The sequence below is a fragment of the Ambystoma mexicanum genome, chromosome 12 (assembly GCF_040938575.1).
Source record: "Ambystoma mexicanum isolate Mex_15411 chromosome 12, UKY_AmexF1_1, whole genome shotgun sequence".
NCBI classification, from domain to species: Eukaryota; Metazoa; Chordata; class Amphibia; order Caudata; family Ambystomatidae; genus Ambystoma; species Ambystoma mexicanum.
In genome coordinates this window covers 310093427-310120348 of record NC_090936.1, presented here as the reverse complement: position 1 = coordinate 310120348, position 26922 = coordinate 310093427, and positions in this window count along the sequence as shown.

Below are 26922 nucleotides of genomic sequence, written 5' to 3'. Positions count from 1 at the left end.
GGCATGTTTCGATGGGTGCACCAAGTATAATGTGCAGAAAATGTGTTTTTTCCCCACATTTCAGACTTTGCGGGGGTGTCTGGGTAAGAAATTCTGGGCCGATTTGCGCAAATCATACCTCTGCAAATTCCCACAGGTGTCCCCTTTTCGGAAATGCATGGGGTTCTCTGTTTTCCTTGGTGGCTTGGACACCCGAGGCCCATATCTGTATGTTGTGCTTGTCTGGAGAAAGTGTCAAATTCAGGTGTCGAAACAGACTTGGGTTACCTGTGTTTTAGGCTTTCCCCTTGGCGCCCAGGTAGGTGCACCCACACATGTAAGGTACCATTTTCATCGGAACACCTGTCGGAACGCGGGACAGTAGGCCATGTGTTGTTGACAGCGTGTTTCGATGGGTGCGCCGAGTGAAATGTGCAGAAAATGCATTTTTTTCTCACATTCTGGAATTTGCAGGGGTGTCTGGGTAATAAATTCTGGGCTGATTTGCGCAAATCATACCTCTGCGGTTTCCCACGGGTGTCATCTTTCCGGAAATGCATGGGGTTCCCTATTTTTCTTGGTGGCTTGGACACCCGAGTCCCATATCAGTATGTTGTGCTTGTCTGGAGAAAGTGTCAAATTCAGGTGTCGAAACAGACTTGCGGTTACCTGTGTTTTAGGCTTTCCCCACTTTTGCCCAGGTAGGTGCACCCACACATGTGAGGTGCTGTTTTCATCGGGACTCCTGTGGGAACGCTAGACGGTAGGCCATGAGTTGTTGGCTGCGTGTTTTGATGGGTGCTCCGAGTGAAATGTGCTGAAAATTCATTTTTTTCCCACATTTCAGATTTTGTGGGGGTTTCTGGGTAATACATTCTGGGCCGATTTGCGCAACTCATACCTCTGCAGATTCCCACAGGTGTCCTCTTTTTGAAAATGCATGGGGTTCCCTGTTTTCCTTGGTGGCTTGGACACCCGAGGCCCATATCTGTACGTTGTGCTTGTCTGGAGAAAGTGTCAAATTCAGGTGTTGAAACAGACCTGGGTTACGTGTGTTTTAGGCTTTCCCCTTGGCGCCCAGGTAGGCTCACCCACACATGTAAGGTACTGTTTTCATCGGAACACCTGTGGGAATGCGGGACAGTAGGCCATGTATTGTTGACAGCGTGTTTCGATGGGTGCGCTGAGTGAAATGTGTGGAAAATGCGTTTTTTTCCCAAATTTCGGACTTTGCAGGGGTGTCTGGGTAATAAATTCTGGGCTGATTTGCGCAAATCATACCTCTGCGTATTCCCATGGGTGTGTTCTTTTCGGAAATGCATGGGGTTCCCTGTTTTCCTTGGTGGCTTGGACACCCGAGGCCCATAGCAGTATGTTCTGCTTGTCTGGAGAAAGTGTCAAATTCAGGTGTCGAAACAGACTTGGGGTTACCTGTGTTTTAGGCTTTGCCCTTGGCACCCAGGTAGGTGCACCCACACATGTGAGGTACTGTTTTCATCGGGACATGTGTGGTAACACGGGACGGTAGGCAATGTTTTGTTGGTGGCATGTTTTGATTTGTGTGCCGAGTGAAATGTGCAGAAAATGCGTTTTTTTCCTGCATTTCGGACTTTGCAGGGGTGTCAGGGTAATACATTCTGGGCCGATTTACGCAAATCATACTTCTGCGGATTCCCACGGGTGTCATCTTTTCGGAAATGCATGGGGTTCCCAGTTTTCCTTGGTGGCTTGGACACCCGAGGCTCATATCTGTCTATTGTGCTTGTCTGGATAAAGTGTCAAATTCCAAATCGAAACAGATTTCAGGTTACCTGTGTTTTAGGCTTTCCCCTTGGCGCCCAGGGAGGTGCACCCACACATGTGAGGTACCGTTTTCATCGGGACACCTGTGGGAACGCTGGACGGTAGTCCATCTGTTGTTGACAGCGTGTTTAGATGGGTGCGCTGATTGCAATGTGTGGAAAATGCGTTTTTTCCCACATTTCGGACTTTGCAGGGATGTCTGGGTAATAAATTCTGGGCCGATTTGCGCAAATCATACCTCTACGGATACCCACTGGTGTCCTCTTTTCGGAAATGCATGGGGTTCCCTATTTTCCTTGGTGGCTTGGACACCCGAGGCCCATATCTGTACGTTGTGCTTGTCTGGAAAAAGTGTCAATTTCCTGTGTCGATACAGACTTGGGGTTACCTGTGTTTTAGGCTTTCCCCTTGGCACCCAGGTAGGTGCACCCACACATGTAAGGTACTGTTTTCATCGGAACACCTGTGGGAACGTGGGACAATAGGCCATTTGTTGTTGACAGGGTGTTTCGATGGGTGCGCCGAGTGAAATGTGAAGAAAATGCGTTTTTTCCCACATTTCAGACTTTGCGGGGGTTTCTGGGTAATAAACTCTGGGCCGATTTTCGCAAATCATACCTCTGCAGATTCCCACGGGTGTCCTCTTTTTGGAAATGCTTCGGGGTTCCCTATTTTCCTTGGTGGCTTGGACACCCGAGTCCCATATCAGTATGCTGTGCTTGTCTGGACAAAGTGTCAAATTCAAAATCGAAACAGACTTGGGGTTACCTGTGTTTTAGGCTTTCCCCTCGGTGCCCAGGTAGGTGCACCCACACATTTGAGGTACGTTTTCATCGGGACACCTGTTGGAACGCTGGACAGTAGGCCATCTGTTGTTGATGGCATGTTTCGATGGGTGCACCAAGTATAATGTGCAGAAAATGTGTTTTTTCCCCACATTTCAGACTTTGCGGGGGTGTCTGGGTAATAAATTCTGGGCCGATTTGCGCAAATCATACCTCTGCGAATTCCCACAGGTGTCCCCTTTTCGGAAATGCATGGGGTTCCCTGATTTCCTTGGTGGCTTGGACACCCGAGGCCCATATCTGTATGTTGTGCTTGTCTGGAGAAAGTGTCAAATTCAGGTGTCGAAACAGACTTGGGTTACCTGTGTTTTAGGCTTTCCCCTTGGCGCCCAGGTAGGTGCACCCACACATGTGAGGTACTGTTTTCATCGGGACTCCGGTGGGAACGCGGGACGGTAGGCCATGAGTTGTTGGCTGTGTGTTTTGATGGGTGCTCCGAGTGAAATGTGCGGAAAATTCATTTTTTTCCCACATTTCAGATTTTGTGAGGGTGTCTGGGTAATAAATTCTGGGCCGATTTGCGCAAATCATACCTCTGCGGATTCCCACGGGTGTGTTCTTTTCAGAAATGCATGGGGGTCCCTGTTTTCCTTGGTGGCTTGGACACCCGAGGCCCATATCAGTATGTTGTGCTTGTCTGGAGAAAGTGTCAAATTCCTGTGTCGAAACAGACTTGGGGTTACCTGTGTTTTAGGCTTTCCCCTTGGCACCTAGGTAGGTGCCCCCACACATGTGAGGTACTGTTTTCATTGGGACACCTGTGAGAATGCGGGACGCTAGGCCATGTGTTGTTGGCTGCATGTTTCGATGGGTGCGCCCAGTAAAATATGCTGAAAATGCATTTTTCCCCACATTTCGGACTTTGCTGGGGTGTCTGGGTAATAAATTCTGGGCCGATTTGTGCAAATCATACCTCTTCGGATTCCCACGGGTGTCCTCTTTTCGGAAATGCATGGGGTTCCCTGTTTTCCTTGGTGGCTTGGACACCCGAGGCCCATATCTGTATGCTGTGCTTGTCTGGAGAAAGTGTCAAATTCAGGTATCGAAACAGACCTGGGTTACCTGTGTTTTAGGCTTACCCCTTGGCACCCAGGTAGGTGCACCCACACATGTGAGGTACTGTTTTCATCAGGACACGTGTTGGAATGTGGGACGGATGGCCAATGGTTTGTTGGCGGCGTGTTTCGATGGGTGCGCGGAGTGAAATGTGCGGAAAATGCATTTTATTTCCCCCATTTCGGACTTTGTGGGGTTGTCTGGGTAATAAATTCTGGGCCGATTTGTGCAACTCATACCTCTGTGGATTCCCACTGGTGTGTTCTTTTCTGAAATGCATGGGGTTCCCTGTTTTCCTTGGTGGCTTGGACACCCGAGGCCCATATATGTACGTTGTGCTTGTCTGGAGAACGTGTCAAATTCCTGTGTTGAAACAGACTTGGGGTTACCTGTGTTTTAGGCTTTCCCCTTGGCACCCAGGTTTGTACCCACACATGTAAGGTACTGTTTTCATCAGAACACCTGTGGGAACGCGGGACAATAGGCCATTTGTTGTTGACAGGGTGTTTTGATGGGTGCACCGAATGAAATGTGAAGAAAATGCGTTTTTTCCCACATTTCAGACTTTGTGGGCGTTTCTGGGTAATAAATTCTGGGCCGATTTTCGCAAATCATACCTCTGCGGATTCCCACGGGTGTCCTCTTTTCGGAAATGCATGGGGTTCCCTATTTTCCTTGGTGGCTTGGACACCCGAGTCCCATATCAGTATGCTGTGCTTGTCTGGAGAAAGTGTCAAATTCCTGTGTCGAAACAGACTTGGGGTTACCTGTGTTTTAGGCTTTCCCCTTGGCACCCAGGTAGGTGCACCCACACATGTGAGGTACTGTTTTCATCAGGACACGTGTGGGAATGCGGGACGGTAGGCCATGTGTTGTTGGCAGCGTGTTTCGATGGGTGCGCGGAGTGAAATGTGTGGAAAATGCGTTTTTTTCCCCACATTTTGGACTTTGCAGGGGTGTCAGGGTAATAAATTCTGGGCCGATTTCCGCAAATCATACTCCTGCGGATTCCCACGTGTGTCGTCTTTTCAGGAATGCATGGGGTTCCCAGTTTTCTTTGGTGGTTTGGACACCAGAGGCTCATATCTGTCTGTTGTGCTTTTCTGGACAAAGTGTCAAATTCAAAATCGAAACAGACCTGGTGTTACCTGTGTTTTAGGCTTTCCCTTTGGTGCCCAGGTAGGTGCACCCACACCTGTGAGGTACGTTTTCATCGGGACACCTGTGGGAACGCTGGACAGTAGGCCATCTGTTGTTGATGGCATGTTTCGATGGGTGCACCAAGTATAATGTGCAGAAAATGTGTTTTTTCCCCACATTTCAGACGTTCGTGGGTGTCTGGGTAATAAATTCTGGGCCGATTTGCGCAAATCATGCCTCTGCGAATTCCCACAGGTGTCCCCTTTTCGGAAATGCATGGGGTTCCCTGTTTTCCTTGGTGGCTTGGACACCCGAGGCCCATATCTGTATGTTGTGCTTGTCTGGAGAAAGTGTCAAATTCAGGTGTCGAAACAGACTTGGGTTACCTGTGTTTTAGGCTTTCCCCTTGGCGCCCAGGTAGGTGCACCCACACATGTAAGGTACCATTTTCATCGGAACACCTGTGGGAACGCGGGACAGTAGGCCATGTGTTGTTGACAGCGTGTTTCGATGGGTGAACCGAGTGAAATGTGCGGAAAATGCATTTTTTTCTCACATTTCGGACTTTGCAGGGGTGTCTGGGTGATACATTCTGGGCTGATTTGCGCAAATCATACCTCTGCGGTTTCCCACAGGTGTCGTCTTTCCAGAAATGCATGGCGTTCCCTATTTTTCTTGGTGGCTTGGACACCCGTGTCCCATATCAGTATGTTGTGCTTGTCTGGAGAAAGTGTCAAATTCAGGTGTCGAAACAGACTTGGGGTTACCTGTGTTTTAGGCTTTTCCCACTTTTGCCCAGGTAGGTGCACCCACACATGTGAGGTACTGTTTTCATCGGGACTCCTGTGGGAACGTGGGACGGTAGGCCATGAGTTGTTGACAGCGTGTTTCGATGGGTGCGCCGAGTGAAATGTGCGGAAAATGCGGTTTTTTTTCCCACATTTCGGACTTTGCTGGGGTTTCTGGGCAATACATTCTGGGCCGATTTGCGCAAATCATACCTCTGCGGATTCCCACGGGTGTCCTCTTTTCAGAAATGCATGGGGTTCCCTGTTTTCCTTGGTGGCTGGGACACCCGAGGCACATATCTGTATGTTGTGCTTGTCTGGAAAAAGTGTCAAATTCAGGTGTCGAAACAGACTTGGGTTTACCTGTGTTTTAGTCTTTCCCCTTGGCGCCCTGGTAGGTGCACCCACACATGTGAGGTATCGTTTTCATCGGGACACCTGTGGAAATGCTGACATTAGTCCATGTCTTGTTGTGTGCATGTTTCGATGGTGCGCTGAGTGAAATGTGCGGAAAATGCGTTTTTTCCCCTACATTTCGACTTTGCGGGGGTTTCTGGGTAATACATTCTGGGCCGATTTGCGCAAATCATACCTCTGCGGATTCCCATGGGTGTGTTCTTTTCGGAAATGCATGGGGTTCCCAGTTTTCCTTGGTGGCTTGGACACCCGAGTCTCATATCTGTCTGTTTGTCTGGAGAAAGTGTCAAATTCCAAATCGAAACAGACTTGAGGTTACCTGTGTTTTAGGCTTTCCCCTTGGCGCCCAGGTAGGTGCACCCACACATGTGAGGTACCGTTTTCATCGGGACACCTGTGGGAACGCTGGACAGTAGGCCATCTGTTGTTGACGGCGTGTTTCGATGGATGCGCCAAGTGAAATGTCCTGAAAATGCGTTTTTTCACCACATTTCGGACTTCGCAGGGGTGTCTGGGTAATAAATTCTGGGCCGATTTGCGCAAATCATACCTCTGCGGATTCCCACGGGTGTGTTCTTTTCAGAAATTCATGGGGTTCCCTGTTTTCCTTGGTGGCTTGGACACCCGAGGCCCATATCAGTATGTTGTGCTTGTCTGGAGAAAGTGTCAAATTCCTGTGTCGAAACAGACTTGGGGTTACCTGTGTTTTAGGCTTTCCCCTTGGCACCCAGGTAGGTGCACCCACACATGTGAGGTACTGTTATCATCAGGACACGTGTGGGAATGCGGGACGGTAGGCCATGTGTTGTTGGAGGCGTGTTTCGATGGGTGCGCAGAGTGAAATTTGGCGAAAATGCGTTTTTATTTCCCACATTTCGGACTTTGTGGGGTTGTCTGGGTAATACATTCTGGGCCGATTTGTGCAAATCATACCTCTGCGGATACCCAGGGGTGTCCTCTTTACAAAAATACATGGGGTTCCCTGTTTTCCTTGGTGGCTTGGACACCCGAGTCCCATATGTGTATGTTGTGCTTGTCTGGAAAAAGTGTCAAATTCAGGTGTCGAAACAGACTTGGGCTTACCTGTGTTTTAGACTTTCCCCTTGGCGCCCAGATAGGTGCACCCACACATGTGAGCTACCATTTTAATCAGGACACCTTTGGGAACGCGGGACAGTAGGCAATGTGTTGTTGGCGGCATGTTTCGATGGGTGCGCCGAGTGAAATTTGTGGATAATGCATTTTTTTCCCCACATTTCGGACTTTGCAGGGGTGTCAGGGTAATAAATTCTGGGCGGATTTCCCCAAATCATACTCCTGCGAATTCCCACGGGTGTCGTCTTTTCGGAAATGCATGGGGTTCCCAGTTTTCCTTGGTGGCTTGGACACCAGAGGCTCATATATGTCTGTTGTGCTTGTCTGGACAAAGTGTCAAATTCAAAATCGAAACAGACTTGGGGTTACCTGTGTTTTAGGCTTTCCCCTTGGTGCCCAGGTAGGTGCACCCACACATGTGAGTTACGTTTTCATCGGGACACCTGTGGGAACGCTGGACATTAGGCCATCTGTTGTTGATGGCATGTTTCGATGGGTGCACCAAGTGAAATGTGCAGAAAATGTGTTTTTTCCCCACATATCAGACTTTGCGGGGGTGTCTGGGTAATAAATGCTGGGCCGATTTGCGCAAATCATACCTCTGCGAATTCCCACAGGTGTCCCCTTTTCGGAAATGCTTGGGGTTCCCTGTTTTCCTTGGTGGCTTGGACACCCGAGGCCCATATCTGTATGTTGTGCTTGTCTGGAGAAAGTGTCAAATTCAGGTGTCGAAACAGTCTTGGGGTTACCTGTGTTTTAGGCTTTCCCCTTGGCACCCAGGTAGGTGCCCCCACACATGTGAAGGTACTGTTTTCATTGGGACACCTGTGAGAATGCGGGACGCTAGGCCATGTGTTGTTGGCGGCATGTTTCGATGGGTACGCCCAGTAAAATATGCTGAAAATGCGTTTTTTCCCCACATTTCGGACTTTGCTGGGGTGTCTGGGTAAGAAATTCTGGGCCAATTTGTGCAAATCATACCTCTTCGGATTCCCACGGGTGTCCTCTTTTCGGAAATGCATGGGGTCCCCTGTTTTCCTTGGTGGCTTGGACACCCGAGGCCCATATCTGTATGCTGTTCTTGTCTGGAGAAAGTTTCAAATTCAGGTATCGAAACAGACCTGGGTTACCTTTGTTTTAGGCTTACCCCTTGGCACCCAGGTAGGTGCACCCACACATGTGAGGTACTGTTTTCATCAGGACACGTGTGGGAATGCGGGACGGTAGGCCATGTGTTGTTGGCGGCGTGTTTCGATGGGTGCGCGGAGTGAAATGTGCGGAAAATGCGTTTTATTTCCCACATTTCGGATTTTGTGGGGTTGTCTGGGTAATAAATTCTGGGCCGATTTGTGCAAATCATACCTCTGCGGATACCCACTGGTGTCCTCTTTTCGGAAATACATGGGGTTCCCTATTTACCTTGGTGGCTTGGACACCCGAGGCCCATATCTGTACGTTGTGCTTGTCTGGGGAAAGTGTCAAATTCCTGTGTCGAAACAGACTTGGGGTTACCTGTGTTTTACGCTTTCCCCTTGGCACCCAGGTAGGTGCAAACACACATGTAAGGTACTGTTTTCATCGGAACACCTGTGGAAACGCGGGACAATAGGCCATTTGTTGTTGACAGGGTGTTTCGATGGGTGCGCCGAGTAAAATGTGAAGAAAATGCGTTTTTTCCCACATTCAGACTTTGCGGGGGTTTCTGGGTAATAAACTCTGGGCCGATTTTCGCAAATCATACCTCTGCGGATTCCCACGGGTGTCCTCTTTTTGGAAATGCATGGGGTTCCCTATTTTCCTTGGTGGCTTGGACACCCGAGTCCCATATCAGTATGCTGTGCTTGTCTGGACAAAGTGTCAAATTCAAAATCGAAACAGACTTGGGGTTACCTGTGTTTTAGGCTTTCCCCTCGGTGCCCAGGTAGGTGCATCCACACATGTGAGGTACTTTTTCATCGGGACACCTGTGGGAACGCTGGACAGTAGGCCATCTGTTGTTGATGGCATGTTTCGATGGGTGCACCAAGTATAATGTGCAGAAAATGTGTTTTTTCCCCACATTTCAGACTTTGCGGGGGTGTCTGGGTAATAAATTCTGGGCCCATTTGCGCAAATCATACCTCTGCAAATTCCCACAGGTGTCCCCTTTTCGGAAATGCATGAGGTTCCCTGTTTTCCTTGGTGGCTTGGACACCCGAGGCCCATATCTGTATGTTGTGCTTGTCTGGAGAAAGTGTCAAATTCAGGTGTCGAAACAGACTTGGGTTACCTGTGTTTTAGGCTTTCCCCTTGGCGCCCAGGTAGGTGCACCCACACATGTAAGGTACCATTTTCATCGGAACACCTGTGGGAACGCGGGACAGTAGGCCATGTGTTGTTAACAGCGTGTTTCGATGGGTGCGCCGAGTGAAATGTGCAGAAAATGCATTTTTTTCTCACATTCTGGAATTTGCAGGGGTGTCTGGGTAATAAATTCTGGGCTGATTTGCGCAAATCATACCTCTGCGGTTTCCCACGGGTGTCATCTTTCCGGAAATGCATGGGGTTCCCAATTTTTCTTGGTGGCTTGGACACCCGAGTCCCATATCAGTATGTTGTGCTTGTCTGGAGAAAGTGTCAAATTCAGGTGTCGAAACAGACTTGCGGTTACCTGTGTTTTAGGCTTTCCCCACTTTTGCCCAGGTAGGTGCACCCACACATGTGAGGTGCTGTTTTCATCGGGACTCCTGTGGGAACGCTGACATTAGTCCATGTCTTGTTGTGTGCGTGTTTCGATGGGTGCGCTGAGTGAAATGTGCGGAAAATGCGTTTTTTCCCCTACATTTCGACTTTGCGGGGGTTTCTGGGTAATACATTCTGGGCCGATTTGCGCAAATCATACCTCTGCGGATTCCCATGGGTGTGTTCTTTTCGGAAATGCATGGGGTTCCCAGTTTTCCTTGGTGGCTTGGACACCCGATTCTCATATCTGTCTGTTTGTCTGGAGAAAGTGTCAAATTCCAAATCGAAACAGACTTGAGGTTACCTGTGTTTTAGTCTTTCCCCTTGGCGCCCAGGTAGGTGCACCCATGCATGTGAGGTACCGTTTTCATTGGGACACCTGTGGGAACGCTGGACAGTAGGCCATCTGTTGTTGACGGCGTGTTTCGATGGATGCACCAAGTGAAATGTCCTGAAAATGCGTTTTTTCACCACATTTCGGACTTCGCAGGGGTGTCTGGGTAATAAATTCTGGGCCGATTTGCGCAAATCATACCTCTGCGGATTCGCACGGGTGTGTTCTTTTCAGAAATTCATGGGGTTCCCTGTTTTCCTTGGTGGCTTGGACACCCGAGGCCCATATCAGTATGTTGTGCTTGTCTGGAGAAAGTGTCAAATTCCTGTGTCGAAACAGACTTGGGGTTACCTGTGTTTTAGGCTTTCCCCTTGGCACCCAGGTAGGTGCACCCACACATGTGAGGTACTGTTATCATCAGGACACGTGTGGGAACGCGGGACGGTAGGCCATGTGTTGTTGGAGGCGTGTTTCGATGGGTGCGCAGAGTGAAATTTGGGGAAAATGCGTTTTTATTTCCCACATTTCGGACTTTGTGGGGTTGTCTGGGTAATACATTCTGGGCCGATTTGTGCAAATCATACCTCTGCGGATACCCAGGGGTGTCCTCTTTACAAAAATGCATGGGGTTCCCTGTTTTCCTTGGTGGCTTGGACACCCGAGTCCCATATGTGTATGTTGTGCTTGTCTGGAAAAAGTGTCAAATTCAGGTGTCGAAACAGACTTGGGCTTACCTGTGTTTTAGACTTTCCCCTTGGCGCCCAGATAGGTGCACCCACACATGTGAGGTACTGTTTTCATTGGGACACCTGTTTTATTTCCCACATTTCGGATTTTGCGGTGGTGTCTTGGTAATAAATTCTGGGCCGATTTGCGCAAATCATACCTCTTCGGATTCCCACGGGTGTACTCTTTTCGGAAATGCATGGGGTTCCCTGTTTTCCTTGGTGGCTTGGACACCCGAGGCCCATATCAGTATGTTGTGCTTGTCTGGAGAAAGTGTCAAATTCCTGTGTCGAAACAGACTTGGGGTTACCTGTGTTTTAGGCTTTCCCCTCGGTGCCCAGGTAGGTGCATCCACACATGTGAGGTACGTTTTCATCGGGACACCTGTGGGAACGCTGGACATTAGGCCATCTGTTGTTGATGGCATGTTTCGATGGGTGCACCAAGTGAAATGTGCAGAAAATGTGTTTTTTCCCCACATATCAGACTTTGCGGGGGTGTCTGGGTAATAAATGCTGGGCCGATTTGCGCAAATCATACCTCTGCGAATTCCCACAGGTGTCCCCTTTTCGGAAATGCATGGGGTTCCCTGTTTTCCTTGATGGCTTGGACACCCGAGGCCCATATCTGTATGTTGTGCTTGTCTGGAGAAAGTGTCAAATTCAGGTGTCGAAACAGACTTGAGTTACCTGTGTTTTAGGCTTTCCCCTTGGCGCCCAGGTAGGTGCACCCACACATGTAAGGTACCATTTTCATCGGAACACCTGTGGGAACGCGGGACAGTAGGCCATGTGTTGTTGACAGCGTGTTTCGATGGGTGCGCCGAGTGAAATGTGCGGAAAATGCATTTTTTTCTAACTTTTTGGACTTTGCAGGGGTGTCTGGGTTATACATTCTGGGCTGATTTGCGCCAATCATACCTCTGCGGTTTCCCACGGGTGTCGTCTTTCCAGAAATGCATGGAGTTCCCTATTTTTCTTGGTGGCTTGGACACCCGAGTCCCATATCAGTATGTTGTGTTTGTCTGGAGAAAGTTTCAAATTCCTGTGTCGAAACAGACTTGGGGTTACCTGTGTTTTAGGCTTTCCCCTTGGCACCCAGGTAGGTGCCCCCACACATGTGAAGATACTGTTTTCATTGGGACACCTGTGAGAATGCGGGACGCTAGGCCATGTGTTGTTGGCGGCATGTTTCGATGGGTGCGCCCAGTAAAATATGCTGAAAATGCGTTTTTTCCCCACATTTCGGACTTTGCTGGGGTGTCTGGGTAAGAAATTCTGGGCCGATTTGTGCAAATCATACCTCTTCGGATTCCCACGGGTGTCCTCTTTTCGGAAATGCATGGGGTCCCCTGTTTTCCTTGGTGGCTTGGACACCCGAGGCCCATATCTGTATGCTGTTCTTGTCTGGAGAAAGTGTCAAATTCAGGTATCGAAACAGACCTGGGTTACCTTTGTTTTAGGCTTACCCCTTGGCACCCAGGTAGGTGCACCCAAACATGTGAGGTACTGTTTTCATCAGGACACGTGTGGGAATGCGGGACGGTAGGCCATGTGTTGTTGGCGGCGTGTTTCGATGGGTGCGCGGAGTGAAATGTGCGGAAAATGCGTTTTATTTCCCACATTTCGGACTTTGTGGGGTTGTCTGGGTAATAAATTCTGGGCCGATTTGTGCAAATCATACCTCTGCGGATACCCACTGGTGTCCTCTTTTCGGAAATACATGGGGTTCCCTATTTACCTTGGTGGCTTGGACACCCGAGGCCCATATCTGTACGTTGTGCTTGTCTGGGGAAAGTGTCAAATTCCTGTGTCGAAACAGACTTGGGGTTACCTGTGTTTTACGCTTTCCCCTTGGCACCCAGGTAGGTGCAAACACACATGTAAGGTACTGTTTTCATCGGAACACCTGTGGAAACGCGGGACAATAGGCCATTTGTTGTTGACAGGGTGTTTCGATGGGTGCGCCGAGTAAAATGTGAAGAAAATGCTTTTTTTCCCACATTTCAGACTTTGCGGGGGTTTCTGGGTAATAAACTCTGGGCCGATTTTCGCAAATCATACCTCTGCGGATTCCCACGGGTGTCCTCTTTTTGGAAATGCATGGGGTTCCCTATTTTCCTTGGTGGCTTGGACACCCGAGTCCCATATCAGTATGCTGTGCTTGTCTGGACAAAGTGTCAAATTCAAAATCGAAACAGACTTGGGGTTACCTGTGTTTTAGGCTTTCCCCTCGGTGCCCAGGTAGGTGCATCCACACATGTGAGGTACGTTTTCATCGGGACACCTGTGGGAACGCTGGACAGTAGGCCATCTGTTGTTGATGGCATGTTTCGATGGGTGCACCAAGTATAATGTGCAGAAAATGTGTTTTTTCCCCACATTTCAGACTTTGCGGGGGTGTCTGGGTAATAAATTCTGGGCCCATTTGCGCAAATCATACCTCTGCAAATTCCCACAGGTGTCCCCTTTTCGGAAATGCATGGGGTTCCCTGTTTTCCTTGGTGGCTTGGACACCCGAGGCCCATATCTGTATGTTGTGCTTGTCTGGAGAAAGTGTCAAATTCAGGTGTCGAAACAGACTTGGGTTACCTGTGTTTTAGGCTTTCCCCTTGGCGCCCAGGTAGGTGCACCCACACATGTAAGGTACCATTTTCATCGGAACACCTGTGGGAACGCGGGACAGTAGGCCATGTGTTGTTAACAGCGTGTTTCGATGGGTGCGCCGAGTGAAATGTGCAGAAAATGCATTTTTTTCTCACATTCTGGAATTTGCAGGGGTGTCTGGGTAATAAATTCTGGGCTGATTTGCGCAAATCATACCTCTGCGGTTTCCCACGGGTGTCATCTTTCCGGAAATGCATGGGGTTCCCTATTTTTCTTGGTGGCTTGGACACCCGAGTCCCATATCAGTATGTTGTGCTTGTCTGGAGAAAGTGTCAAATTCAGGTGTCGAAACAGACTTGCGGTTACCTGTGTTTTAGGCTTTCCCCACTTTTGCCCAGGTAGGTGCACCCACACATGTGAGGTGCTGTTTTCATCGGGACTCCTGTGGGAACGCGGGACGGTAGGCCATGAGTTGTTGGCTGCGTGTTTTGATGGGTGCTCCGAGTGAAATGTGCGGAAAATTCATTTTTTTCCCACATTTCAGATTTTGCGGGGGTTTCTGGGTAATACATTCTGGGCCGATTTGCGCAACTCATACCTCTGCAGATTCCCACAGGTGTCCTCTTTTTGAAAATGCATGGGGTTCCCTGTTTTCCTTGGTGGCTTGGACACCCGAGGCCCATATCTGTACGTTGTGCTTGTCTGGAGAAAGTGTCAAATTCAGGTGTTGAAACAGACCTGGGTTACGTGTGTTTTAGGCTTTCCCCTTGGCGCCCAGGTAGGTTCACCCACACATGTAAGGTACTGTTTTCATCGGAACACCTGTGGGAATGCGGGACAGTAGGCCATGTATTTTTGACAGCGTGTTTCGATGGGTGCGCTGAGTGAAATGTGTGGAAAATGCGTTTTTTCCCACATTTCGGACTTTGCAGGGGTGTCTGGGTAATAAATTCTGGGCTGATTTGCGCAAATCATACCTCTGCGTATTCCCATGGGTGTGTTCTTTTCGGAAATGCATGGGGTTCCCTGTTTTCCTTGGTGGCTTGGACACCCGAGGCCCATAGCAGTATGTTCTGCTTGTCTGGAGAAAGTGTCAAATTCAGGTGTCGAAACAGACTTGGGGTTACCTGTGTTTTAGGCTTTGCCCTTGGCACCCAGGTAGGTGCACCCACACATGTGAGGTACTGTTTTCATTGGGACATGTGTGGTAACACGGGACGGTAGGCAATGTTTTGTTGGCGGCATGTTTCGATTTGTGTGCCGAGTGAAATGTGCAGAAAATGCGTTTTTTTCCTGCATTTCGGACTTTGCAGGGGTGTCAGGGTAATAAATTCTGGGCCGATTTGCGCAAATCATACTTCTGCGGATTCCCACGGGTGTCATCTTTTCGGAAATGCATGGGGTTCCCAGTTTTCCTTGGTGGCTTGGACACCCGAGGCTCATATCTGTCTATTGTGCTTGTCTGGATAAAGTGTCAAATTCCAAAGCGAAACAGATTTCAGGTTACCTGTGTTTTAGGCTTTCCCCTTGGCGCCCAGGATGGTGCACCCACACATGTGAGGTACCGTTTTCATCAGGACACCTGTGGGAACGCTGGACGGTAGGCCATCTGTTGTTGACAGTGTGTTTAGATGGGTGCGCTGAGTGCAATGTGTGGAAAATGCGTTTTTTTCCCACATTTCGGACTTTGCAGGGGTGTCTGGGTAATAAATTCTGGGCCGATTTGCGCAAATCATACCTCTGCGGATACCCACTGGTGTCCTCTTTTCGGAAATGCATGGGGTTCCCTATTTTCCTTGGTGGCTTGGACACCCGAGGCCCATATCTGTACGTTGTGCTTGTCTGGACAAAGTGTCAATTTCCTGTGTCGATACAGACTTGGGGTTACCTGTGTTTTAGGCTTTCCCCTTGGCACCCAAGTAGGTGCACCCACACATGTAAGGTACTGTTTTCATCGGAACACCTGTGGGAACGCGGGACAATAGGCCATTTGTTGTTGACAGGGTGTTTCGATGGGTGCGCCGAGTGAAATGTGAAGAAAATGCTTTTTTTCCCACATTTCAGACTTTGCGGGGGTTTCTGGGTAATAAACTCTGGGCCGATTTTCGCAAATCATACCTCTGCGGATTTCCACGGGTGTCCTCTTTTTGGAAATGCTTTGGGGTTCCCTATTTTCCTTGGTGGCTTGGACACCCGAGTCCCATATCAGTATGCTGTGATTGTCTGGACAAAGTGTCAAATTCAAAATCGAAACAGACTTGGGGTTACCTGTGTTTTAGGCTTTCCCCTCGGTGCCCAGGTAGGTGCACCCACACATTTGAGGTACGTTTTCATCGGGACACCTGTTGGAACGCTGGACAGTAGGCCATCTGTTGTTGATGGCATGTTTCGATGGGTGCACCAAGTATAATGTGCAGAAAATGTGTTTTTTCCCCACATTTCAGACTTTGCGGGGGTGTCTGGGTAATACATTCTGGGCCGATTTGCGCAAATCATACCTCTGCGAATTCCCACAGGTGTCCCCTTTTCGTAAATGCATGGGGTTCCCTGTTTTCCTTGGTGGCTTGGACACCCGAGGCCCATATCTGTATGTTGTGCTTGTCTGGAGAAAGTGTCAAATTCAGGTGTCGAAACAGACTTGGGTTACCTGTGTTTTAGGCTTTCCCCTTGGCGCCCAGGTAGGTGCACCCACACATGTGAGGTACTGTTTTCATCGGGACTCCTGTGGGAACGCGGGACGGTAGGCCATGAGTTGTTGGCTGCGTGTTTTGATGGGTGCTCCGAGTGAAATGTGCGGAAAATTCATTTTTTTCCCACATTTCAGATTTTGTGGGGGTGTCTGGGTAATAAATTCTGGGCCGATTTGCGCAAATCATACCTCTGCGGATTCCCACGGGTGTGTTCTTTTCAGAAATGCATGGGGTTCCCTGTTTTCCTTGGTGGCTTGGACACCCGAGGCCCATATCAGTATGTTGATCTTGTCTGGAGAAAGTGTCAAATTCCTGTGTCGAAACAGACTTGGGGTTACCTGTGTTTTAGGCTTTCCCCTTGGCACCTAGGTAGGTGCCCCCACACATGTGAGGTACTGTTTTCATTGGGACACCTGTGAGAATGCGGGACGCTAGGCCATGTGTGGTTGGCTGCATGTTTCGATGGGTGCGCCCAGTAAAATATGCTGAAAATGCATTTTTCCCCACATTTCGGACTTTGCTGGGGTGTCTGGGTAATAAATTCTGGGCCGATTTGTGCAAATCATACCTCTTCGGATTCCCACGGGTGTACTCTTTTCGGAAATGCATGGGGTTCCCTGTTTTCCTTGGTGTCTTGTTCACCCGAGGCCCATATCTGTATGCTGTGCTTGTCTGGAGAAAGTGTCAAATTCAGGAATCGAAACAGACCTGGGTTACCTGTGTTTTAGGCTTACCCCTTGGCACCCAGGTAGGTGCACCCACACATGTGAGGTACTGTTTTCATCAGGACACGTGTGGGAATGCGGGACGGTTGGCCATGTGTTGTTGGCGGCGTGTTTCGATGGGTGAGCGGAGTGAAATGTGCGGAAAATGCGTTTTATTTCCCACATTTCGGACTTTGTGGGGTTGTCTGGGTAATAAATTCTGGGCCGATTTGTGCAAATCATACCTCTGCGGATACCCACTGGTGTCCTCTTTTCAGAAATGCATGGGGTTCCCTATTTTCCTTGGTGGCTTGGACACCCGAGGCCCATATATGTACGTTGTGCTTGTCTGGAGAACGTGTCAAATTCCTGTGTCGAAACAGACTTGGGGTTACCTGTGTTTTAGGCTTTCCCCTTGGCACCCAGGTAGGTGCACCCACACATGTAAGGTACTGTTTTCATCGGAACACCTGTGGGAACGCGGGACAATAGGCCATTTGTTGTTGACAGGGTGTTTTGATGTGTCGTCTTTTCAGAAATGCATGGGGTTCCCAGTTTTCTTTGGTGGCTTGGACACCAGAGGCTAATATCTGTCTGTTGTGCTTTTCTGGACAAAGTGTCAAATTCAAAATCGAAACAGACCTGGGGTTACCTGTGTTTTAGGCTTTCCCTTTGGTGCCCAGGTAGGTGCACCCACACATGTGAGGTACGTTTTCATCGGGACACCTGTGGGAACGCTGGACAGTAGGCCATCTGTTGTTGATGGCATGTTTCGATGGGTGCACCAAGTATAATGTGCAGAAAATGTGTTTTTTCCCCACATTTCAGACTTTGCGGGGGTGTCTGGGTAATAAATTCTGGGCCGATTTGCGCAAATCATACCTCTGCGAACTCCCACAGGTGTCCCCTTTTCGGAAATGCATGGGGTTCCCTGTTTTCCTTGGTGGCTTGGACACCCGAGGCCCATATCTGTATGTTGTGCTTGTGTGGAGAAAGTGTCAAATTCAGGTGTCGAAACAGACTTGGGTTACCTGTGTTTTAGGCTTTCCCCTTGGCGCCCAGGTAGGTGCACCCACACATGTAAGGTACCATTTTCATCGGAACACCTGTGGGAACGCGGAACAGTAGGCCATGTGTTGTTGACAGCGTGTTTCGATGGGTGAACCGAGTGAAATGTGCGGAAAATGCATTTTCTCACATTTTGGAATTTGCAGGGGTGTCTGGGTAATAAATTCTGGGCTGATTTGCGCAAATCATACCTCTGCGGTTTCCCACGGGTGTCATCTTTCCGGAAATGCATGGGGTTCCCTATTTTTCTTGGTGGCTTGGACACCCGAGTCCCATATCAGTATGTTGTGCTTGTCTGGAGAAATTGTCATATTCAGGTGTCGAAACAGACCTGGGGTTACCTGTGTTTTAGGCTTTCCCCATTTTTGCCCAGGGAGGTGCACCCACACATGTGAGGTACTGTTTTCATCGGGACTCCTGTGGGAATGCGGGACGGTAGGCCATCAGTTGTTGGCTGCGTGTTTTGATGAGTGCGCCGAGTGAAATGTGCGGAAAATGCATTTTTTTCTCACATTTCGGACTTTGCAGGGGTGTCTGGGTAATACATTCTGGGCTGATTTGCGCAAATCATACCTCTGCGGTTTCCCACGGGTGTCGTCTTTCCGGAAATGCATGGGGTTCCCTATTTTTCTTGGTGGCTTGGACACCCGAGTCCCATATCAGTATGTTGTGCTTGTCTGGAGAAAGTGTCAAATTCCTGTGTCGAAACAGACTTGGGGTTACCTGTGTTTTAGGCTTTCCCCTTGGCACCCAGGTAGGTGCACCCACACATGTGAGGTACTGTTTTCATCAGGACACGTGTGGGAATGCGGGACGGTAGGCCATGTGTTGTTGGCAGCGTGTTTCGATGGATGCGCGGAGTGAAATGTGTGGAAAATACGTTTTTTTCCCAACATTTTGGACTTTGCAGGGGTGTCAGGGTAATAAATTCTGGGCCGATTTCCGCAAATCATACTCCTGCGAATTCCCACGTGTGTCGTCTTTTCAGAAATGCATGGGGTTCCCAGTTTTCTTTGGTGGCTTGGACACCAGAGGCCCATATCTGTACGTTGTGCTTGTCTGGAGAAAGTGTCAAATTCAGGTGTCGAAACAGACCTGGGTTACGTGTGTTTTAGGCTTTCCCCATGGCACCCAGGTAGGTGCACCCACACATGTGAGGTACTGTTTTATCAGGACACGTGTGGGAATGCCGGACGGTAGGCCATGTGTTGTTGGCGGCATGTTTCGATGGGTGCGCCCAGTAAAATATGCTGAAAATGCGTTTTTTCCCCACATTTCGGACTTTGCTGGGGTGTCTGGGTAATAAATTCTGGGCTGATTTGCGCAAATCATACCTCTGCGGTTTCCCACGGGTGTCGTCTTTCCGGAAATGCATGGGGTTCCCTATTTTTCTTGGTGGCTTGGACACCCGAGTCCCATATCAGTATGTTGTGCTTGTCTGGAGAAAGTGTCAAATTCAGGTGTCGAAACAGACTTGGGGTTACCTGTGTTTTAGGCTTTCCCCACTTTTGCCCAGGTATGTGCACCCACACATGTGAGGTACTGTTTTCATCGAGACTCCTGTGGGAACGCGGGACGGTAGGCCATCTGTTGTTGGCAGCGTGTTTCGATGGGTGCGCCAAGTGAAATGTGCAGAAAATGCGTTTTATTTCCCACATTTCGGACTTTGTGGGGTTGTCTGGGTAATACATCTGGGCCGATTTGTACAAATTATACCTCTGCGGATACCCACGGGTGTCCCCTTTTCGGAAATGCATGGGGTTCCCTGTTTTCCTTGGTGGCTTGGACACCCGAGTCCCATATCAGTATGTTGTGCTTGTCTGGAGAAAGTGTCAAATTCAGGTGTCGAAACAGACTTGGGGTTACCTGTGTTTTAGGCTTTCCCCACTTTTGCCCAGGTATGTGCACCCACACATGTGAGGTACTGTTTTCATCGGGACTCCTGTGGGAACGCGGGACGGTAGGCCATCTGTTGTTGGCAGCGTGTTTCGATGGGTGCGCCAAGTGAAATGTGAAGAAAATGCGTTTTATTTCCCACATTTCGGACTTTGTGGGGTTGTCTGGGTAATAAATTCTGGGCCGATTTGCGCAAATCATACCTCTGCGAATTCCCACAGGTGTCCCCTTTTCGGAAAGGCATGGGATTTCCTGTTTTCCTTGGTGACTTCGACACCCGAGGCCCATATCTGTATATGGTTGCTTGTCTGGAGAAAGTGTCAAATTCAGGTGTCGAAACAGACTTGGGTTACCTGTGTTTTAGGATTTCCCCTTGGCGCCCATGTAGGTGCACCCACACATGTAAGGTACCATTTTCATCGGAACACCAGTGGCAACGCGGGACAGTAGGCCATGTGTTGTTGACAGCGTGTTTCGATGGTTGCGCCGAGTGAAATGTTCGGAAAATGCATTTTTTTCCCACATTTTGGACTTTGCCGGGGTGTCTGGGTAATAAATTCTGGGCTGATTTGCGCAAATCATACCTCTGCGGTTTCCCACCGGTGTCATCTTTTCGGAAATGCATGGGGTTCCCTATTTTCCTTGGTGGCTTGGACACCCGAGTCCCATATCATTATGTTGTGCTTGTCTGGAGAAAGTGTCAAATTCAGGTGTCGAAACAGACTTGGGGTTACCTGTGTTTTAGGCTTTCCCCACTTTTGCCCAGGTAGGTGCACCCACACATGTGAGGTACTGTTTTCATCGGGACTCCTGTGGGAACGCGGGACGGTCGGCCATGAGTTGTTGGCTGCGTGTTTTGATGGGTGAGCCGAGTGAAATGTGCGGAAACTTCATTTTTTTCCCACATTTCAGACTTTGTGGGGGTTTCTGGGTAATACATTCTGGGCCGATTTGCACAACTCATACCTCTGCGGATTCCCACGGGTGTCCTCTTTTTGGAAATGCATGGGGTTCCCTATTTTCCTTGGTGGCTTGGACACCCGAGGCCCATATCTGTACGTTGTGCTTGTCTGGAGAAAGTGTCAAATTCAGGTGTCGAAACAGACCTGGGTTACCTGTGTTTTAGGCTTTCCCCTTGGCGCCCAGGTAGGTTTACCCACACATGTAAGGTACTTTTTTCATCGGAACACCTGTGGCAATGCGGGACAGTAGGCCATGTGTTGTTGACAGCGTGTTTCGATGGGTGCGCTGAGTGAAATGCGTGGAAAATGCGTTTTTTTCCCACATTTCGGACTTTGCAGGGGTGTCTGGGTAATACATTCTGTGCCGATTTGCGCAAATCATACCTCTGCGGATTCCCAGGGGTGTGTTCTTTTCAGAAATGCATGGGGTTCCCTGTTTATCTTGGTGGCTTGGACACCCGAGGCCCATATCAGTATGTTGTGCTTGTCTGGAGAAAGTGTCAAATACAGGTGTCGAAACAGACTTGGGGTTACCTATGTTTTAGGCTTTGCCCTTGGAACCCAGGTAGGTGCACCCACACATGTGAGGTACTGTTTTCATCGTGACAGATGTAGGAACGCGGGACGGTAGTCAATGTGTTGTTGGCGGCATGTTTCGATGGGTGCGCTGAGTGAAATGTGCGGAAAATGCATTTTTTTCCCACGTTTCGGACTTTGCAGGGGGGTCAGGGTAATAAATTCTGGGCCGATTTGTGCAAATCAAACTTCTGCGGATTCCCACGGGTGTCATCTTTTCGGAAATGCATGGGATTCCCAGTTTTCCTTGGTGGCTTGGACACCCGAGGGCCATATCAGTATGTTGTGCTTGTCTGGAGAAAGTGTCAAATTCAGGTGTCGAAACAGACTTGGGGTTACCTGTGTTTTAGGCTTTCCCCACTTTTGCCCAGGTAGGTGCACCCACACATGTGAGGTACTGTTTGCATCAGGACTCCTGTGGGAACGCGGGACGGTCGGCCATGAGTTGTTGGCTGCGTGTTTTGATGGGTGAGCCGAGTGAAATGTGCGGAAAATCAATTTTTTCCCCACATTTCAGACTTTGTGGGGGTTTCTGGGTAATACATTCTGGGCCGATTTGCGCAACACATACCTCTGCGGATTCCCACGGGTGTCCTCTTTTTGGAAATGCATGGGGTTCCCTGTTTTCCTTGGTGGCTTGGACACCCGAGTCCCATATCATTATGTTGTGCTTGTCTGGAGAAAGTGTCAAATTCAGGTGTCGAAACAGACTTGGGGTTACCTGTGTTTTAGGCTTCCCCACTTTTGCCCAGGTAGGTGCACCCACACATGTGAGGTACTGTTTTCATCGGGACTCCTGTGGGAACGCAGGACGGTTGGCCATGAGTTGTTGACTGCGTGTTTTGATGGGTGAGCCGAGTGAAATGTGCGGAAAATTCATTTTTTTCCCACATTTCAGACTTTGTGGGGGTTTCTGGGTAATACATTCTGGGCCGATTTGCGCAAATCATACCTATGCAGATTCCCATGGGTGTGTTCTTTTCAGAAATGCATGGGGTTCCCTGTTTATCTTGGTGGCTTGGACACCCGAGGCCCATATCAGTATGTTGTGCTTGTCTGGAGAAAGTGTCAAATACAGGTGTCGAAACAGACTTGGGGTTACCTGTGTTTTAGGCTTTGCCCTTGGCACCCAGGTAGGTGCACCCACACATGTGAGGTACTGTTTTCATTGGGACATATTTGGTAACGCGGGATGGTAGTCAATGTGTTGTTGGCGGCATGTTTCGATGGGTGCGCCGAGTGAAATGTGCGGAAAATGTGTTTTTTTCCCACATTTTGGACTTTGCAGGGGTATCAGGGTAATACATTCTGGGCCGATTTGTGCAAATCATACTTCTGCGGATTCCCACGGGTGTCATCTTTTTGGAAATGCATGGGGTTCCCAGTTTTCCTTGGTGGCTTGGAAACCCGAGGCTCATATCTGTCTGTTGTGCTTGTCTGGAGAAAGTGTCAAATTCCAAATCGAAACAGACTTGAGGTTACCTGTGTTTTAGGCTTTCCCCTTGGCGCCCAGGTAGGTGCACCCACACATATGAGGTACCGTTTTCATCGGGACACCTGTGGGAACGCTGGACGGTAGGCCATCTGTTGTTGACGGCGTGTTTCGATGGGTGCGCCAAGTGAAATGTGCAGAAAATGCGTTTTGTTCCCACATTTCGGACTTTGCGGGGGCGTCTGGGTAATAAATTCTGGGCCGATTTGCGCAAATTATACCTCTGCGGATTCCCACGGGTGTCCTCTTTTCGGAAATGCATGTGGTTCCCTGTTTTCCTTGGTGGCTTGGACACCCGAAGCCCATAACTGTACGTTGTGCTTGTCTGAGAAAGTGTCAAATTCAGGTATCGAAACAGACCTCGGTTACCTGTGTTTTAGGCTTTCCCCTTGGCGCCCAGATAGGTGCACACACACATGTAAGGTACTGTTTTCATCGAAACACCTGTGGGAACGCGGGACAGTCGGCCATGTGTTGTTGACAGCGTGTTTCGATGGGTGCACCGAGTGAAATGTGAAGAAAATGCGTTTTTTCCCACATTGTGGACTTTGTGGGGGTGTCTGGGTAAAAGATTCTGGTCCAATTTGTGCAAATCATACCTCTGCAGATTCCCACGGGTGTCCTCTTTTCGGAAATGCATGGAGTCCTCTGTTTTCCTTGGTGGCTTGGACACCCGAGGACCATATCTGTACGTTGTGCTTGTCTGGAGAAAGTGTCAAATTCAGGTGTCGAAACAGACTTGGGGTTACCTGTGTTTTAGGCTTTCCCCTTGGCACCCAGGTAGGTGCACCCACACATGTGAGGTACTGTTTTCATCGGGACACATGTGGGAACGTGGGACAGTAGGCCATGTGTTGTTGGCTGCGTGTTTCGATGGGTGCGCTAAGTGAAATGTGCAGAAAATGCGTTTTTTTCCCACATTTCAGAATTTGTGGGGTTGTCTGGGTAATAAATTCTTGGCCGATTTGCACAAATGAAACCTCTGCGGATTCCCACGGGTGTGTTATTTTTGGAAATGCATGAGGTTCCCTGTTTTCCTCGGTGGCTTGGACACCCAAGGCCCATATAAATATGTTGTGCTTGTCTGGAGAAAGTGTTAAATTCAGGTGTCGAAACAGACTTGGGTTTACCTGTGTTTTAGGCTTTCCCCTTGGCGCTCAGGGAGGTACACCCACACATGTGAGGTCCAGTTTTCATTGGGACACCTGTGGGAACATGGGACAGTAGGCCATGTGTTGTTGACGGCGTGTTTCGATGAGTGCCCGAGTGAAATGTGCGGCAAATGCATTTTTTCCCCACATTTCGTACTTTGCGGGTGTATCTGGGTAATAAATTCTGGTCCGATTTGCGCAAATCATACTTCTGCGGATTCCCACGGGTGTTGTCTTTTCGGAAATGCATGCGGTTCCCAGTTTTCCTTGGTGGCTTGGACACCAGAGGCTCATATCTGTCTGTTGTGCTTGCCTGGACAAAGTGTCAAATACAGGTGTCGAAACAGACTTGGGGTTACCTGTGTTTTAGGCTTTGCCCTTGGCACCCAGGTAGGTGCACCCACACATGTGAGGTACTGTTTTCATTGGGACATATTTGGTAACGCGGGATGGTAGTCAATGTGTTGTTGGCGGCATGTTTCGAAGGGTGCGCCGAGTGAAATGTGCGGAAAATGTGTTTTTTTCCCACATTTTGGACTTTGCAGGGGTATCAGGGTAATACATTCTGGGCCGATTTGTGCAAATCATACTTCTGCGGATTCCCACGGGTGTCATCTTTTTGGAAATGCATGGGCTTCCCAGTTTTCCTTGGTGGCTTGGAAACCCGAGGCTCATATCTGTCTGTTGTGCTTGTCTGGAGAAAGTGTCAAATTCCATATCGAAACAGACTTGAGGTTACCTGTGTTTTAGGCTTTCCCCTTGGCGCCCAGGTAGGTGCACCCACACATATGAGGTACCGTTTTCATCGGGACACCTGTGGGAACGCTGGACGGTAGGCCATCTGTTGTTGACGGCGTGTTTCGATGGGTGCGCCAAGTGAAATGTGCAGAAAATGCGTTTTGTTCCCACATTTCGGACTTTGCGGGGGCGTCTGGGTAATAAATTCTGGGCCGATTTGCGCAAATTATACCTCTGCGGATTCCCACGGGTGTCCTCTTTTCGGAAATGCATGTGGTTCCCTGTTTTCCTTGGTGGCTTGGACACCCGAAGCCCATAACTGTACGTTGTGCTTGTCTGAGAAAGTGTCAAATTCCGGTATCGAAACAGACCTCGGTTACCTGTGTTTTAGGCTTTCCCCTTGGCGCCCAGGTAGGTGCACACACACATGTAAGGTACTGTTTTCATCGAAACACCTGTGGGAATGCGGGACAGTCGGCCATGTGTTGTTGACAGCGTGTTTCGATGGGTGCACCGAGTGAAATGTGAAGAAAATGCGTTTTTTCCCACATTGTGGAATTTGTGGGGGTGTCTGGGTAAAAGATTCTGGTCCAATTTGTGCAAATCATACCTCTGCAGATTCCCACAGGTGTCCTCTTTTCGGAAATGCATGGAGTTCCCTGTTTTCCTCGGTGGCTTGGACACCCGAGGACCATATCTGTACGTTGTGCTTGTCTGGAGAAAGTGTCAAATTCAGGTGTCGAAACAGACTTGGGGTTACCTGTGTTTTAGGCTTTCCCCTTGGCACCCAGGTAGGTGCACCCACACATGTGAGGTACTGTTTTCATCGGGACACATGTGGGAACGTGGGACGGTAGGCCATGTGTTGTTGGCTGCGTGTTTCGATGGGTGCACCGAGTGAAATGTGCAGAAAATGCGTTTTTTTCCCACATTTCAGAATTTGTGGGGTTGTCTGGGTAATAAATTCTTGGCCGATTTGCGCAAATGAAACCTCTGGGGATTCCCACGGGTGTGTTATTTTTGGAAATGCATGAGGTTCCCTGTTTTCCTCGGTGGCTTGGACACCCAAGGCCCATATCAATATGTTGTGCTTGTCTGGAGAAAGTGTTAAATTCAGGTGTCGAAACAGACTTGGGGTTACCTGTGTTTTAGGCTTTCCCCTTGGCGCTCAGGGAGGTACACCCACACATGTGAGGTCCAGTTTTCATTGGGACACCTGTGGGAACACGGGACAGTAGGCCATGTGTTGTTGACGGCGTGTTTCGATGAGTGCCCGAGTGAAATGTGCGGCAAATGCATTTTTTCCCCACATTTCGTACTTTGCGGGTGTGTCTGGGTAATAAATTCTGGTCCGATTTGCGCAAATCATACTTCTGCGGATTCCCACGGGTGTTGTCTTTTCGGAAATGCATGCGGTTCCCTGTTTTCCTTGGTGGCTTGGACACCAGAGGCTCATATCTGTCTGTTGTGCTTGCCTGGACAAAGTGTCAAATTCCAAATCGAAACAGACTTGGGGTTACCTGTGTTTTAGGCTTTCCCCTTGGTGCCCAGGTATGTGCACCCACACATGTGAGGTACTGTTTTCATTGGGACACCTGTAGGAACGCTGGACGAAAGGCCATCTGTTGTTGACAGCGTGTTTAGATGGGTGCGCTGAGTGAAATGTGTGGAAAATGCATTTTTTTCCCACATTTCGGACTTTGCAGGGGTGTCTGGGTAATACATTCTGGGCCGATTTGCACAAATCATACCTCTGCGAATTCCCACAGGTGTCCTCTTTTCGGAAATGCATGGGGTTCCCAGTTTTCTTTGGTGGCTTGGACACCCGAGTCCCATATCAGTATGTTGTTCCCCTTGGCACCCAGGTAGGTGCACCCACACATGTGAGGTACTGTTTTCATCGGGACACATGTGGGAACGTGGGACGTGTTTCGATGGGTGCGCTAAGTGAAATGTGCAGAAAATGCGTTTTTTTCCCACATTTCAGAATTTGTGGGGTTGTCTGGGTAATAAATTCTGGGACGATTTGCTCAAATCATACCTCTGCGGATTCCCATGGGTGTGTTCTTTTCAGAAATGCATGGGGGTCCCTGTTTTCCTTGGTGGCTTGGACACCCGAGGCCCATATCAGTATT